Genomic DNA, 17145 nt, shown 5'->3' on the forward strand with positions numbered 1-17145 from the left:
CTTTTATATGTCTCCTCATGCCTCCCTGTTTCTTATCCTTAAAATTGATTTAAGGAAGCATGTAAACTTTCTTTCATGGTCATTTTCCACACAGGGACAAATCATTCACCTCTCCTGCCCACACACTTACTGGTATGTCTATCAATCATATCTGAGGAGGCTTCCAAAAGCTTGAAAAATCCCATTAACTTTCCATTCCATTTTCCCTTGAACTTTTTGATGCCCCTTCATGCGTGTGTGCATAATGCATACTGTTCATGGCAATTTGACATGTGTGCCACTAGTACTTCAAACACCAGCAGCGTCACTAGTGACGGGCAGGTTTCAGTGGAGCCTCTAGGCTAAGACAGGTTAGGAAGAAGAAAGTAGCAATCTACTTGAAAAAAGAAAGAAAGGTTAGTGAAAGCCGTCTGAATCCCAGTGGAACATGGATACAGTGCTCAAGTTGGAAGACAGAACGTAACTGTAGAAGAGATGCCTCCTCCACGTAGACTTGATCTCAGTGAAGTAGATGAGAGAAAGGGTTAGGGCCCTTCATTTTCTGATGGGGTACAATTCAAAATCAGAAGGAAAATCTGCAAACATCCACCAATAATCAGAATATGGAATGTATGACGTATGAATCTAGTGGAATTGGAAGTTGTCAAAAATGAAATGGAAAACCTGGAAGATTGATGTTCTAGACATTCGTAAGCTGAAGTGGACTTGTATTGGCCATTTTGAGTTGAACAATCAATTGTATGCTCTCCTATGGGAGGCCTGGGGTTCAGTGGGTTATGTGTTGGGTTGCTAACTGCAAGGTCAGGAGTTTGAAACCACCGGCAGCTCTGAGGGGCAATGATGAGGCCTTCAACTCCTATAAAGAACTGTAGTCTTGGAAACCCACAGGGGGCAGTTCTATGCTGCCTTATAGGGTTGCTGTGAGTCAGGGAGTATGCTGTCAGGAATGACAAATCGAAGAAGAATGGTGTCACAATCATTGTCAAAAGAATATTTCAAGGTCTGTACTGAAGTACAACACTGTCCGTGATAGGAAGCCCAGGTAATATAATGATTATTCAAATTTATGCACCAACCACTGATGGCAGAAAGGAAGATATAGATTTCCCCCTCAACTTTTGCCATCTTAAATTACTCAAACATATATTCCCACTTAAGATACATTGATAATGACTAGAGTGTGAAAATTGTAAACAAAGAAGAAGGATCGGTAGTTGAAAAACATGTGAAAGAAACAACATCAGAGATCGCATTATAGAATTTTGCAATACCAATGACATCTATGTTGCAAAACCCTGTTTCAGCCACATACATGGCAACTATACACGTGAACCTTGCCAGATGGATTATACAGGAATCAAATTAACTACATCTGTCTATAGCAGTGGTTCTCAACCTTCCTAATGCTGTGACCATTTAATACAGTTCCTCATGTGTGGTGACCCTATATGTGGGCATATCTGCATGTGGGTGGATCCACCTGGAGATGGATAGAGGAGCGGTGTCTCGCTTCCTAAGACCATAGGAAATAATGGTCTTAGGCGACCCCTGTGAAAGGATCGTTCGACTCCCCCCAGGTTAAGAACCGCTAGTCTAAAGAGACGACGGAGAAGCTCAATATCATGATCCGTCAGAATAAGGCTAGGGAATAGTGGTAGGATGGACCATCAATTGCTCATATACAAGTTCAAGTTGAAAATGAAGAAAATGCAAACAAGACCACAAGAGTCAAAGTACAACCGTGAATATACCTCACCTGAATTTAGAGACCCCCCTCATGAATAGACTTGATGCATTAAACATTAGTGACAACACCAGGCGAGTCGTAGGATTCCATCAAGGACATTGTATGTGGACAAAGGCAAAAGCTCATCGAAAAGAGAGGAAAGAAAGACAAGACTGAAGTGCCTGTCAGAAGAGCTCTGAAACCTGCACCTGAATGTGGAGCAGCCAAGGTCAGTGGAAGAGAGGATGAAGTCAAAGAGCGGGACAGATCGCAAAGGGTGACCTGTGAATACAAAGTAAGGTACGTGATGAAATGTACGAAGTCCTGGAGTTGGAATGTCAAAAGGGAATAACATGCCTATCATTTCTCAAGCTCAAAGAACTGAAGAAAAATTCAAGCCTCAATTTTCAATATTGAAGAATTCTGTGGGCAAAATATTGATTGAAACAATCTTGTAGTAGTCTGGGCACTTTAGAGAAACCGATCCACAGAAACTCATGTATAAGAGAGAGTTTTATATAAAGGTTAAGTGCACACCAAGAAAACATCCCAACCCAGTTCTGCCCAAGCCCACAAGTCTAACATTAACCCATTAACCCAAATGTCCGACACCAATCCACAAAATCCTCCTCCATCTCACAAAACAGAGACAATGATGCTGACTGCAGGAGGAAAGCCAAGTCAGTGAATGTGGAAACATCTCAGCGCTGGCAGGGGTCTCCATACGGGTGCTCCAGCACCTAGGGCTGCGTCAGGGTAGATCCATGTGGCTTCTCCTCAAGGATGTCTTGCAGGAAGTGAGCCTTGCCAACTGAAGGAGGGAACTGCTAAGGCACCTGCACCCTGGTCCAACCACCACAAAGCAAGAGACCCAAGAACTAGAAAGGTGAGGCTCACAGAGCCATTTATTCCTCTGCCCTTCAATTAACCCCACATGTGTTTATTGGCAATAATTACGAGGATGTCATAGTACTGGGGTGATTTTTTGTTTTGTTGTACATGGGGTTGCTATGGCACGAAACTGATTCAATGATACCTAACTACAACTATGTATGTTATATACATGGGAAAGAATAAAAAGTCACTAGTTCTGGGAGAATACGCTAACGTCCAATGGGAAATAGGTCTACCTTCTCAAGAGCCACACCTCATCAAACTGTCACTAACCTTCACTTATTGAGTTTCTTCCCTTTGATTTTGACAAAGTAGGGCAGAAAAGAAAATTTTGTATTCACATGGAAACTGAATAAACATCCCGTGGATTAGGAAGGCTCTCTGGGTTAATATCAAGGCTGAATGATAAAACAGAAAAATAGTATTTGTACATTCATCAAATTCCTAAATAGTAACCATTTGTTCAGATATTTCATGCCAGAATCATAATATGAGGTAAGCACATTTACACACGGCAAATGATTTCATTTTATCACACTCTAGAAATAGATATTTACAATTTATATTTTAAAATGGGAAATTATTTCAAAGTGCTCAAGTGGTAGGTGGTGGTTCGGGGAATTGTTTGCCAGCTTTTAAGAGAGAACATCAAGAGAGAGGGGCTTCTTCCTTTGGGCGTTGTTATAGCTGGCATTGGCATAAGGCATTGTTGGCAGCAAGTGATAGAAGGCGTTAGGGTAGCAACTACAACAAGCGTGAAAAAGTACATCCTAGAATGGCAGAGACATGGGAAGAAGTATGGCCTCTGATCATTTTCCTGAGTCAGTGACTCAATCAGGCTTGATGACATCATTTCAAAAGAAGTAGGATGGGTCATGATTTACCCAACCAACTTGAGCTGAGATTTCTGTTCCTTGTTTTGAAAACATCCTAAATGACATTCCTCCTGCCTTTCCAGGAATGTTGGAACAAATGAAGAGATTTGCAAATGTGGAAAAATTTAAAGTGGTGACAATACCAGGTGTCAGGTTACTGCAGAGGGGCACTGAGCCACTTCACACCTTAGAACTTCCATATTCTAGGACTTTTTATTCTCATGTGTGAGTATGTGAAATATTTTAAACCAACAAAAAAACGAACTATAATGAACACTTATGCATCACCTTGTTTTGTTAGAGGTTAGCACTTTGTCATATTTCCTATAGTATGTGGTGTATATGTGTGTGATGAAATATTTTACATGTGGCTGAAGCATCTAAAGCAGTGATTCTCAACCTTCCTAATGCTGCAACCCTTTAATACAGTTCCCATGTTGTGGTGACCCCCCAACCATAACATTATTTTTGTTGCTACTTCATCACTGTCATTTTGCTACTGTTATGAATCAGGAGACCCCTGTGAAAGGGTTGTTCAACCTCCAAAGGGGTCATGACCCACAGGTTGAGAACCGCTGATCTAGAGAAACCCTCATGATTCCATTCCCCAAACATAATCCATTTTTAAAATTGGTATTTAGAATGTGGATAAATAATATATGGCATGCCTCTGCAAATTTTAAGGCTTTACTAAATAATAGGTGATTCATATCATTCTGAAACTTCCTTTAATTTGCCTGAACATGTTTTTGAGACTTAAACATATTTTCCCTCCCTTCCCCCAACATCCACTGTCGGGTAGCCATGACTGTCTCATCAGCCTGCCCCCTGTCCTGTCCTTTCCCCCTTGAATAAAGCACCTGTGCTCTCAGCATCTGCCCCACCAAAACAACAACAACATATTTTCCCTAACAGACTTGTCTGTCAGTTTGTTGTCCTATGGTTGTTTGTGTGTTGTTGTGATGCTAGAAAATATGTCAGCGGTATTTCAAATGCTGGGAGGGTCACCCTAAGTGAACAGAGGTCAGCAGAGCATCCAGACTATGAACAGACTACTGAGAGTTATGGGCTGTCCTCTTCTGAGATTAGCCATGGAAAGGAGGCCTTATGTCCATAAGCAAAACATTGTCAGATACTGAAAACCTCATGAAAAGAAGCAAAACATCATCAGAGATAGTGCCAGAAGAGGGCCCCTTAGGTTAGAAAACCAAATAAAATCCAAACTCAAGGCCAACAAGTTGAGGCTGACTCGTAGTGACTCTCCAGGGCTCTCTAGGACAGGGTAGAACGCTCCTGGGAGTTTCTGAGCCTGGAACTCTTTATGGGAGTGAAAAAAACCAAATGTCTTTCTCCCTTGAAGCAGCTGGAGATTTCAAATTACTGCCCATGCTGATGACAGGCAAATGCACTCAAAATATACCTGAGAAAGAGCTGCCTTTTCAAAGTAGAGTCATCTGTAATGACATGGATGGAGTCAAGCTTGTGGTGGTAGCAAAGCTGCCAGACCTTTCATTTGCTCCTGGGGCACCACTCAAAATGAGAAGAAACAGCTGCAGACATTAGAACTTGGAATGTATGAAGCATGAAGCTAGGGAAAGTGGAGGTTGTAAAAAAATGAAATGGAATGCACACAAAAAAATCAACATTCTAGGCATTAATGAGCTGAAATGGACTGACTGGTATTGGCCATTTTAATTCAGAAGATCATACAGTTATGCTGGGAATAAAACAATCAGGAGGAATGCTTTGCATTCATCCTCCAAAAGGCCAGTTCAAGATCTATCTTGAAGTAATCAAAGTATAGACCAACATCATTAATATCACATGCAAGTAAAATTTTACTGAAGATCATCCCAAAATGGTTGCAGCAGTATATTGACTGGGAACTGCCAGAGGTTCAGGCTGGATTCAGAAGAGGAAGTGGAACAAGGGATAGCATTACTGATGCCAGACGGGTTTTGAATAAAAGCAGAAAATACCAGAATGCTGTTAACTTCTGTTTAATTGACTATGGCAAGGCATTCAACTGTGTGGATAATAGCAAACGCTGGAGAGCTTTAAGAAGACTAGGAGTTCCAGAATCAAGCAAGGAAGGCCAGAGAAGAATGGGTGCATTGGAATTATGGTGCTAGCAAAGAATATTGCATGTATCATGGGCTACCAAAAGAACAAACAGGTCAGTCTTGGAAGAAGTACAGCCAGAATGCTCGTTAGAGGCAAGGATGGCAAGACTTTCTTTCTTATACTTTGGAAATGTTCTCAGGAAAAACCAGTCCTGGGAGAAGGACGCCATGCTTGGTAGAGGGTCAATAAAAAAGAAGAAAATCTTGAACGAGATGGATTGATACAATGGTTGCATTGATAGGCTCAAACATAAGAGCAATTGTGAGGCTGGTAAAGGACGGGGTGGTGTTTCACCCTCATACATAGGATTGCTATGAGTTGGGACTGATACGAGGGCACCTAACCACCTACCAACAAAGACATATTTTCCCATAGAGCTAATAGATCATTCTTTTTTTGAAAATTGCTATATAGGTCTCATTTTCATGAGTATACTAATATTTACTCGTTCTCTTGATACTTAAGTTGTATTGAAATTTCCCCCCCATTTTAAGCAGTAATGCAAGGGGTATCCTTGTACTCCTTTTGTGCACACATGTAAATGTTTCTTTAGTAGAACTGAAGGATGGAAGAATACATACATGGCAGTCTAGTAAACCTGAAAAAGTGCTATCTGACGTGGCTGTATCAATTTCTACTTAACAGACATTACATTATATTAAAGAGTCTGCTTTCCACATTACCACTAATTTTTGATACCTGTCAAGTATTTTAATTTTCGCCAATCTGATGAGTTTTAAATGAGTTCTTGCTGTGGTTTAATTTATAATTCCTTGATTATTGAAGTTAATTTGTTTAACTACCATTTGAGTTTTCTCCTTTATGTTGATGAACACATTTGCTCACATTTTTTTTTCCCATTTTGGTTTAACTTTTTCTTCTTGATATGTAGGTTAAAAGACCCAGTTTAGTTCATCTTGTTAGTTATATATACCAGATAATTTCTCTTAGCCTTTGGCTTTTCTTTTTGCTGTACAATATCTTTTGTTCTCCAGAATTTTTAATTTTGAAAGTAATTTAATTTAGGCAATAATTTCCCTTTAGGGCTTTTTCCCTTTTGCATGTTTTTAAAATGTAGCCAAAAAATATTTTTCAAAGCCTAAACTTGTGTAAATTTGTTCAAGTTGAAACAAAATTATTTTTTAAAGTTTTCTTATCTAGAGAGCTAAAAGAGTTGTAAATATTTGCTTTGTTTTTCATGTTTAAATGTTTCTAGTCTACCTGGAAATATGGTCTGCTGAAGATATTTGTTTATTTTTCCAAAAGAATAATGAATTGTTTTAGCACCCTTTATCAACTACTTCATGTTTCTTTGACCTCCCTATCTTTACCCTTATACACACACGCAACCACGCACACACACGTATGCACCCATTTATAATGCCAGAATTGTAATTTATTAAAGTTCCTATGTGGGCAGGGCACCCCTGGCTCTTCTTTCTTATATCTATGTCAGCAGTCTCTCTCTCTCGACAGGTTTCTTTCCTCACCTGGCTCGTCTTTCAGATACCTGCTCTCCTTGGTTCTTCTTAAGCAATTTAGTTCTGCATCATTTTTGCTGCTGTTGTAGTGTGCTGTTGAGTTGATGCTGACTCCTCATGACCCTGTATGACAAAGCAGATCTGCTCCATGGGGTCTCCCAGGCTTGCTGCATAGCTCCGTCAGGGATCCTTACCTATAAAGTACGTGCCTTCAAGCATCCGTTTCAGGTATACCATTCAACGGGGTTTAGTAAATTTACTGAGTTGTTTAACTGTCATCGTCTTTCAATTGTAGAACATTTTCATCACCCAGTGAGATCTCCCAAGCTCATTTAGAGTAAACTCTGACTCCCACTCTCAGCTCCAGGTAACCACTGGTCTTCTTTAGCTTTCTATTAAATTTGGAATTTTAATGAATTATGATGTGACTTCATATATACTAGGCACTGTTAAAATAACTTTGTCAATATTAACTCATTTAACCTTTGCAGCTCCGTTATATCAATAAGGAGACTGAAACGTAGAGTAGTGATGTAACTAGCTCAGAGTCACACACTTTACGAGTGCAACAGAGCTAGCGTTACAGTCGCTGAAATTTGGCCAGGATTTATGCCTTTTACTACCACATGCTAAGTTACCTCTAGTCACAGAGTAAAACTCTCAAGTTCCAAATACATTCAGTCTGAGTTTTGATGGGAATTAGCCCGACTAATCTGGGAGAAAATTATTTTTATTCAGGGATGCTTCAAAGCCTTCAATTATATTTTGTAATTTTCTCTATAATTGTCTTATATATGATATCCCTGGGCACATTATTTTTCAAATCGATATTGGGTGCAGCTACTCAGCTGCTAATTGAAAGGTCTATGGTTCAAACCTTCCTGCTGTTGTGTGGAAGAAACATGTGGCACGTGGCCTCTCTAAAGATTTACAGCCTTGGAAGTCTCATGGGACATGTCTACTCTGTCATATTGGGTCACTATGTGTCAGAAACAACTTGGTAGCAATGAATCACAAATGTGATTTTTTTCTATTAAATTTCTAAATTGTTTATTGGTGACTTATGGGAATTAATACATATTGAATTGTTCCCCCCCCCCCCAAATATACATTCAAGCCTGGGTCCCTGTACTCGTGGATGTGATCATGTTTGGAAATGGAATGTTTCTTTCTTTCATATTAATAAATTGACACCAGATTAAGGTGGGTCCTGAACCTAATAACTTCTGAGTTAACAAAAGAGCAATATAAATACAGAGATTCACATGGGGAAACATGCAACAAGGAATGCTAGGAAACTCTTGGAGCTACTGAAAAGCAAGGGACATAATACAAGTGGACTATGACAATGTGGGTCACAAAGGACAAAAGATGATAAAGGTTAGAAAAGTAAAAGGAGAGTCAGGTGGAAGCTGAGGGTAACAGGTAAGGGAGTGGAACCATGTTGAGAAGCTTGTTGGGGCCTGCACTGAGGCATCTGGATTTTGACAAGTATTGAACAACCAGGGAAGCCTTTGAGTTGGGACATGACATGAATGAAGTAGTATGATTTATAATGAAATATAAGTCATATATATTTTGAGCAAGGAGAGAAGTGAATGACTTCCCACAAACTCCTTCACTTTAACCTCTTAATTTAAACCTTCGACCATAAAGCCAAAGCAGCCATCAGAAACCATCTCGGAGCAGGAAGCAAGAGCAGCATTGGAACACCATTGTCTTCTTCTCACTAGGTTCAAAGCCTGTACTTCAGTTTTCCGGGTATTAACTGTACGTTTTTCTTTCTCGCTGTGTGTGTGTATTTAGCACTGCACAAATTTGGACCAAGCTACATTCTTACAAACATATTGTGATTTGTACAAAAACTGCAGAGCCATATTAATACCTGATTAATTTGTTAGCGTCAATTGTGTCCCTATCCCGTGTTCTGCAGCTTGTTACAGTCATCCCTCCTGCCTGTTAGTCTTCCTCCATGAGCCCTGTGCTAAGGTACTTCTCCTCACCGAGTGCCAGTCTTTTACTTATATTTCTTCCTTTTGTACTTAAAGTTTTACTTCTAGTTATACATTCATTGCCATTAGTTGCTCAGCCTCTGTGGGCATTTGAGTTTGTGATGTGTGGATATAACAGATCTTGACTTTTTCCTTCGGACCTTGAATTTTGTTGATGTTTCTCTAAGTATTCGAAGACGCACTGGAAAGCAGCATTAATTATCTTAAATACTGAGCAGCCGATGTTAGGCCAACTTTGGCTCATAAACCATGTATGCTACCTTTCTTGGCCTGGCTAATATTGTGCATTCACTGAGGAGGGGATCTGCCAGAGTTGTTTTCTATCTGATGGCAGGTCAACAGATGCTGTGAGCCATGCCAACAGATGCCAAGCTGTCACCTCTGCAGCTCTGTTTGTCAGGGGGTTCATTGTGCAAGTGCCCTCACTACTATTAGGGCATCATTAACTTGTTCAGCTAGATAAAGATCCATGCCCAGATGAACAAATTCTTAGGAAGGTGCTATTTTTACTCAATTCCCTAACCACATATGAGTGACAAATATTTCCATAGGATTAATGAATAGGTGTTTCAGTCTACTCCACCCTTATTAAATACTAGCTTTAATACTTGGAACTCTGTTGAACGGGTGGATGAGGAACATTTTCCATATGCAATGAATCCAAGCACTTTTTAACCTATTCATTTTGTGTGTGTGCATATATTTGTCACTCTTTTAAAGAATTGTTTCTAAATTAACCAAGAATCAAAGAAACTGAGAATCTGGTGCTCTTTCATTCAGAATGTTTTCATAATTCGATGTAATATACACATAAAGTTTATTTCTTGATACCGTCAAGAATTGACCATAGGACTCATGCCGTTTTAGCCATCCTTATTTTTATCATTTGCCAAGAAATGTCTTTAGCTTCATAGAAACCACATAGAAACCAAAAGACTTGGTTTTATTTCCACTTCTCTAGGCAACAAACCAATTTTTCAGTTTCCATGGACACCCAGTTGGACAACAGTAGTTAGATCTATGAAAATTGCCATCTGACATGGAGTCAGATGGTGTCCTGCCCATCAGTAATGGGGTGGGAACTCACCGTTGCTCCTGATCCTCTAGGGATTGTGTATGCATGTGATTGCACATGAATCTCTGGGCCAGGGCCAAGCTATTCTTCCTGTTACATTACTTTGTACAGGTTCAGAAATTATTATGAATCTTGTCCTGAATTTTTAGGTAGCCAGAAAACTCCAAAATAAGGCAGTGAGAATGATAATAAACCAGTTCTCTTTGAAATCAATTTACTTTCCACTGGGCTTCAGCAAGAGGTCTAACATACTTATCTGTATGCTAATTTTTAAAAAGAAATAATACATTTTTGGAACTCTTTGTGAAAAGCCAAACATAATACTTGAAATGAGAGACATCACAGACTGTGTTTAGTACATTTGAAGGAAATCTTCAAATCTAAGGAGTAGCCAGAAAGTCTGCCCTTTCACGCTCCACAGATATATAAGAAAAGATTGAATTGAATTGCTTTGAATCATGTACTAATTTTCTAAGGCCTGTTCTCTCTGAGCCAGGGATAGGATGAACGATTATTCAAAAAAGATTAATCTGGTTTCCAGGTTTTGAATATATGGTTCTGTGCTCTTGGTTGTATTGTGTGTAAAATGTTATGTGTCCTAATTTCCTCTCACTTCGCAAACTAAAAACTGGGCCTCGCACTCTAATATCCAGTTTTGGAAATGCTGAAAAAGAGACACATCATCAAGAAATAAATGAAAATGATTAGGGGACACAACCTCCCATAAATATTCTAGACTGTTGGAGGTATGCTGTTTATCCACTCTGAGTCTCTGTCTCCTTATCTGTAAAGAGAGGGAAATGGTTGCTAATATGCTTTCAAACACGAATGTTCTACTACTCAATGGAAAAATCCATTTTATTTTCACAGACAATAGAAGCCATGTCATGAACTTGAGAGAGCTGGCCCTTCGTAGGAAGAAAACCTTCCAGTGCATGAGCACAGAGAATTGGATGAAAGAATCAATCTTGTACTTTCGAAAAAAGCCTCTAATCACTTCTATTTCTCCTTGTACGATGGACGGTTTCCATGAATACCATAGAAAATGGATTCCTGGGTTAAAAAGGGTGAGTACATTTTCTCAGACCCTTTTATTTTTGGTTTGCTTGTAGGAACTTGAGACAAATGAAAACAGAATTAAGAAATGTAAATTGTGTTTTTCTTTTCTTTTTAAAAGGAGATAGCCATAGATGGTTATCAGCCAGTGTTGCGGATGTATAATGAACTGGTGATTTGGAACAATATACTTTGTCTTTAATAAAAATTGCCTTGGGAACAGAAAAAATGATTTAGGAAAAATATTTCAAAAGAAAGCTTTAGCTTTTAAACCCAGGAAATGACACATTTACACATTATAGTTCCTTTATAAGGAGTCCTAGTGGCGCTGTCAGGTAAAGAATTGGGTTGTTAGCCATAAGGTTGGCAGTTCAAATACACCAGCTGCTTCACTGGAGTAAGTTGAGGCTATCTGTTCCTGGAAAAGAATTGACAGCCAAGATACCCTACACAGGGTCACTACGAGTTGGAATTGACTTGATGTTGTTGTTGGGTGCCATCCAGCGAACTCTGACCCATAGCAACCCCATGCACAACAGAATGAAACCCTACATGGTCCTGCACAATCCTCACAATTGTTCCTATGCCTGAGCCCACCGATGCAGCGATTGGGTCAATCCATCTTGTGGAGGGCCTTTTTCTTTTTTGCACCGCTCCACTTTACCAACCACGATGTCTTTCTCCAGGGACTGGTCTCCCCTGACGATATGTCCAAAGTCTTGCTACCCCTGCTTCTAAAGGACACTCTGGCTTTACGCCTTCTAAGACAGATTGATTGATTTATCCTTTTACTAGTTCATGGTACTTGAAATACTCTTCTTCAGCACAATTCAAATGACTCTATTTTTCTAGGGTCTTCCTTATTCAGTACCCAACCTTCACATGCATGTGATGCAATGGAGAATACCATGGCTTGAGCCAGGCACTCCTTAGTCCTCAAAGTAACATCCTTGCTCTTCACAGCGCCACATAGGTCTTGTGCAGCAGATTTACCTCATGCAATTTGTATTTTGATCTCTTGACTGCTGCTTCCATGAGCATTGATTGTGGATCCAAGCAAGACAAAATCTTTGACAACATAGACACTTTCTCCATTATTATGTTACTTATTGGTCCAGTTGTGAGGATTTAGGTCTTCCTTACATGGAGTTGTAATCCATACTGAAGGGTACAATCCCCCCCTTTTTTTCTAAATCTTATCAATTTATTTATTCTCATTTAATTTTATTTTTTGAAGATCATTTTATTGGGGGCTCTTACAGTGCTTCTAACAATCCATACATCAATTATATCAAGCATATTTGTACATATGTTGACATCATTATTTTCTAAACCTTTACTTTGTATTTGAGCCCTTGGTATCAGTTCCTCTTTTTTTCCTTCCTCTCCTCCCACCCTTGTGACCTCTTGATAAATTATTATTTTTTTCATATCTTACATCGGCCACTGTCCCCCTTCCCCCATGGGCTCTGTTTTTCATCCCCCTGGTGTGTGTGTGTGTGTGTGTGTGCTTAAGTGTCGATCATTGCTATTGGTTCCCCCTTCCTCTCTGTGGTAGTTACATAATCTGGTGTCGATTTGAGGATTAAGAGTGTAGGGGTAGAGTGTAGCCATCAAACAGGATATAGCCAATGAGGCCCCTGTGTGGGTGTGGCCTTCTCCTGAGGATTCTGGGAACTGTGGTATTTCCCTCCTTGGAGGCAGGAAACCCTCTCTCTGCTCACCTCCTGAGAGATGCTCTACTGACAAGACAGACACATGGCACTACGCTGATAGCCCCTGTGCCCTTGGAACTGGAGGAGCTACGTGCAGACCCCTGCAAGCACTGAGATGCTTACAATGCCACTGGATTCACAAGACTTGCACCCACTGGCCTGTGAACTTCCTGTATTCAGTGCCATTGCATATGTTTCCTGAGTCTGAAGAAGACTTTATAGCTTGGTATCAGACATATGGGCTAATATCGGACTTATGGACTTGATCTGAACTGGGCTGGGATGTTCTCTCAAAATTCAATTGCTCTTGTATATAAGCCTCTTTCTTTCTTTCTTTTTTAATCATTTTATTGGGGGCTCATACAACTCTTATCACAATCCATACATACATCAATTGTGTGAAGCACATTTGTACATTCATTGTCCTCATCATTCTCAAAACATTTGCTCTCCACTTAAGCCCCTGGCATCAGCTCCTCATTTTTCCTCCCTCCCCGACTTTTCCCTCTCCCTCATGAACCCTTGATACTTTATAAACTATTATTTTGTCATATCTTACACTGTCCGACTTCTCTCTTCACCCACTTTTCTGTTGTCCATCTCCCAGGGAGGAGGTTATATGTAGATCCCTGTAATTGGTTCCCCCCTTCCACCCCACCCTCCTGGTATTGCCACTCTCACCACTGATCCTGAAGGATCATCTGTCCTGGATTACCTGTGTTTCCAGTTCTTATCTGTACCAGTGTACATCCTCTGGTTTAGCCAAATTTGTAAGGTAGAATTGGGATCATGATAGTTGGGGGAGGGAGGGAGCAATTAAGAACTAGAGGAAAGTTGTATGTTCCATTGTTGCTACCCTGTGCCCTGACTGGCTCATCTCCTCCCTGCGACCCTTCTATAAGGGGATGTCCAGTTGCCTACAGATGGGCTTTGTGTCCCCAATCCACACTCCCCTCATTCACAATGATATGATTTTTTTTGTTATGATGATGCCTGATGCCTGATCCCTTCGACACCTCGTGATCACACAGGCTGGTGTGCTTCCTCCAGTGGGCTTTGTTGCTTCTGAGCTAGATGGCCACTTGTTTACCTTCAAGTCTTTAAGACCCCAGATACTATATCTTTTGATAGCCGGGCACCATCAGCTTTCTTTACCACATTTGCTTATGCACCCACTTTGTCCTCAGCAATTGTGTCGGGAAGGTAAGCATTATGGAATGCCAATATAATAGAACAAAGTATTCTTGCCTTGAGGGAGTACTTCAGTAGAGGCCCAATGTCCTTCTGCTACCTTAATACTAAACCTATAAATATATGCACATAGATATATTTCACCATCCTCATATATAAATATATTTCCATATGTACATGCCTTTATTTAGACCTCTACAAATACCCTTTGCCTCCTAGCTCTTTCCTCTATTTCATTTGACTTCCCTCTTGTCCCACTATCATGCTCAGCCTTCATTTGGGTTTCAGTAATTCCTCTCGGTTTTATTACCCTTGATCATGCCTTACCAGGCCTCCTACACCCTCCTTATCACCGATTTGGATCACTTGTTGTTCCCTTGACCCTGGGTTTGTTAACACCACTTCCTTTTCCCCCACCTCCTCTTCTCCCATGTTCCCCCTGGAACTGTTGGTCCCATTGTTTTCTCCTCCAGATTGTTCATCCAGCCTATCTTATTTAGACAGACCTGCAGAGATAATAACATGCACGAAAACAAGACAGAGAAAATCCAAGCAACAAAAGAAAGCAAAATAACAACAAAAAGCCAATGACAAAAAAAAAAACACACAACAACAACAAAAAAGAAAAGCTTGTAGTTAGTTCAAGGACTGTTTGTTGGCCTTTAGGAGTGATAAACCTCTTTCTTGTACACATACGAGTCTTCCTGGATTTGTTTCTCTAGTTTACGCAGACTAACACACTCTCTTCGTCCCTTTACCTTCTCCTACCCTCCTGATATTGCTACTCCCATTTCTATTCCTGAGGGTTTTATCTGACCCGGATTCTGTGTGTCATGAGCTCTTACCTGTACCAGTGTATGTGCTCTGGTCTAGCCCACAGTGAAAGGCAGGACTGGAGTCATGGTAGTGGGGGGGGCGGAGGATGAGGAAACCACAAGGAACCATCGGTGCTATACTGCATCCTGGCTGCCTCATCCTTTCCTTGTGACCCTTCTGTGAGGGGATGTCCCATTGTCTACAGATGAGTTTTGGGTCTCTGTTCAGACCCCCCTCATTCAAAACAATATGTTTTTTTGTTTGTTTGGGGTTTTCTGTGCCTGTTACCTGATCCTGTGGACACATCATGATCACACAGGCTGGTGTTCTTCTTCCATGTGGGCTTGTTGCTTCTTTGCTAGATGGCTTCTTGTTTAACTTCAAGCCTTTAAGGCCCCAGATGCTACATCTTTTGATAGCCGGGTCCCATCCCCTTTCTTCACCACATTTACTTGTGTACCCATTTTGTCTTCAGCAATTGTGCTGGGAGAGTGGGCTTCACAAAATGTCGGTTTGTTAGAACAAAGTGTTCTTGCATTGAGGCAGGGCTTAGCAGAGGCCTAAAGTCAATCCACAACCTCAGTGTATTGCCATATAAATATATGTGCATATGCCAATACCTCTATTTTTATGAATTAATGTATTTACATATATTCACAGCTGTGCTTATACCCCTATCCATAGCTTTGCTTTCCAGATCTTTCCTCGGTTTCCTTTTACTTTCCTCCTGTCCTACCATCACATTTGCCCTTCTTCTGCCTCTTAGTAATTCCACTCAGCTAGATTGCTGTTGCTCCCACATCACTAGGATCTCTACATCCACCTCATTGTTGTTTTTAATTCCCTAGCTGCTCCCCTGTTTATGGCGTTGTTTGCTCACTGCTCCTTTCCCCCACCTCCTCTTCCTCCCAAGTACCTCTGGAACCGTAGGTCTCATTGCTTTCTCCTCGGGCTTGCTTCCCGTGCCTGTCTTATATGGGTGAACCAAACAGCAACAATAAAGACACAACAAAAAGGAAACAAAGATTGAATAAAAAGAGAAAAAGCTAGCAAAAAACCTACAAACAAAACAAAAAGCATACATAAGTCCAGATCTGTCTGCTGACCTTTATGACTATCTCCCCACCCATCCCGGGGGGGTTCTGGGAACTGCTCTTCCTAGCCTAAGGTTTATTTTAGGGGCTTCTCAGGGGTTTTGTGTCTTGGCTTTGCTCCCATTGCTGAGCTGTTATGTTCCCTTCTTGGTTCATCCACTATGGGGGTTCAGACCAGACTAACTCCCCACCATGTGTCCCCACTATTGTCCTCTGTCACGGTGTGCACCAGCGAGGGGACATCGGGTCTCGAGCTGTTGTTGGCCCTACAGTCCTCTCTATGCCTTAGCAGCTACATGCAGGGATACAGCATCCTCAGGGCTTGGTGTGCTGATTTGGGTTCTAGCCCCTCGCCCTCTCATTTTTCTTCTTGGTTTGCTTCCATGTGTACATGGCATGCTGGCCCTTCTCCCCCGCTTGTAGCTTTCGTGTTCTCCTCTGTAGCTCATACTTCTAGAGCGGGGGTCCGTTGGCTCTGATTGGGGCTGGCCCTGCAGCCCACTCTATTCATGTGGTTGCATTGCCCTCCAGGTTTGGTGTGGTGCGGTGGGTCTGCGTGCACACTCCCGATTCTGTGGAAATATAACTAGTACCCTTCCTCTAGGTAGATTAGTGCCCTGCTCCCCCAGTGCCATCGTCTCCTTCCTGCCTCCATTTGCCTCCCGCTCCTCGCCTCTCCCCTTCTTTGTGTTGGAATAACATGCACATCCTTGGGTTTGTTCTGCTCCCCCCCGAATGCCTGTACCTCATCCTGTGCAGTGTGAGATAAGTGGCCTTTCTTCTTTACTGTCAGTGCTGCTTACCCTTACCTTAGTGGGCTCATGTTGTACTTGTCCTCTTATGATTGGCTAACTTCGCTTAAGGCTACAATCCTTGATCTTCATCAAGTGCTTTATGTCCTCCTTGCTCTCAGCAAGCAAGGTTGTTTCATCTGCATACAGTTGTTAACATGACTTCCTTTGATCCCGAGGCCTCATTATTCTTCATATCATCCAGCTTCTCTGATGATTTGCTCAGCAGATAGACTGGACACATATGGTGAAAGGATACACCCCTGACGCACACCTTTCCTGCTTTTAAACCATG

This window comes from Echinops telfairi, unplaced genomic scaffold (assembly GCF_000313985.2).
Source record: "Echinops telfairi isolate 266 unplaced genomic scaffold, ASM31398v2 ScPeMD7_23;HRSCAF=83, whole genome shotgun sequence".
NCBI classification, from domain to species: Eukaryota; Metazoa; Chordata; class Mammalia; order Afrosoricida; family Tenrecidae; genus Echinops; species Echinops telfairi.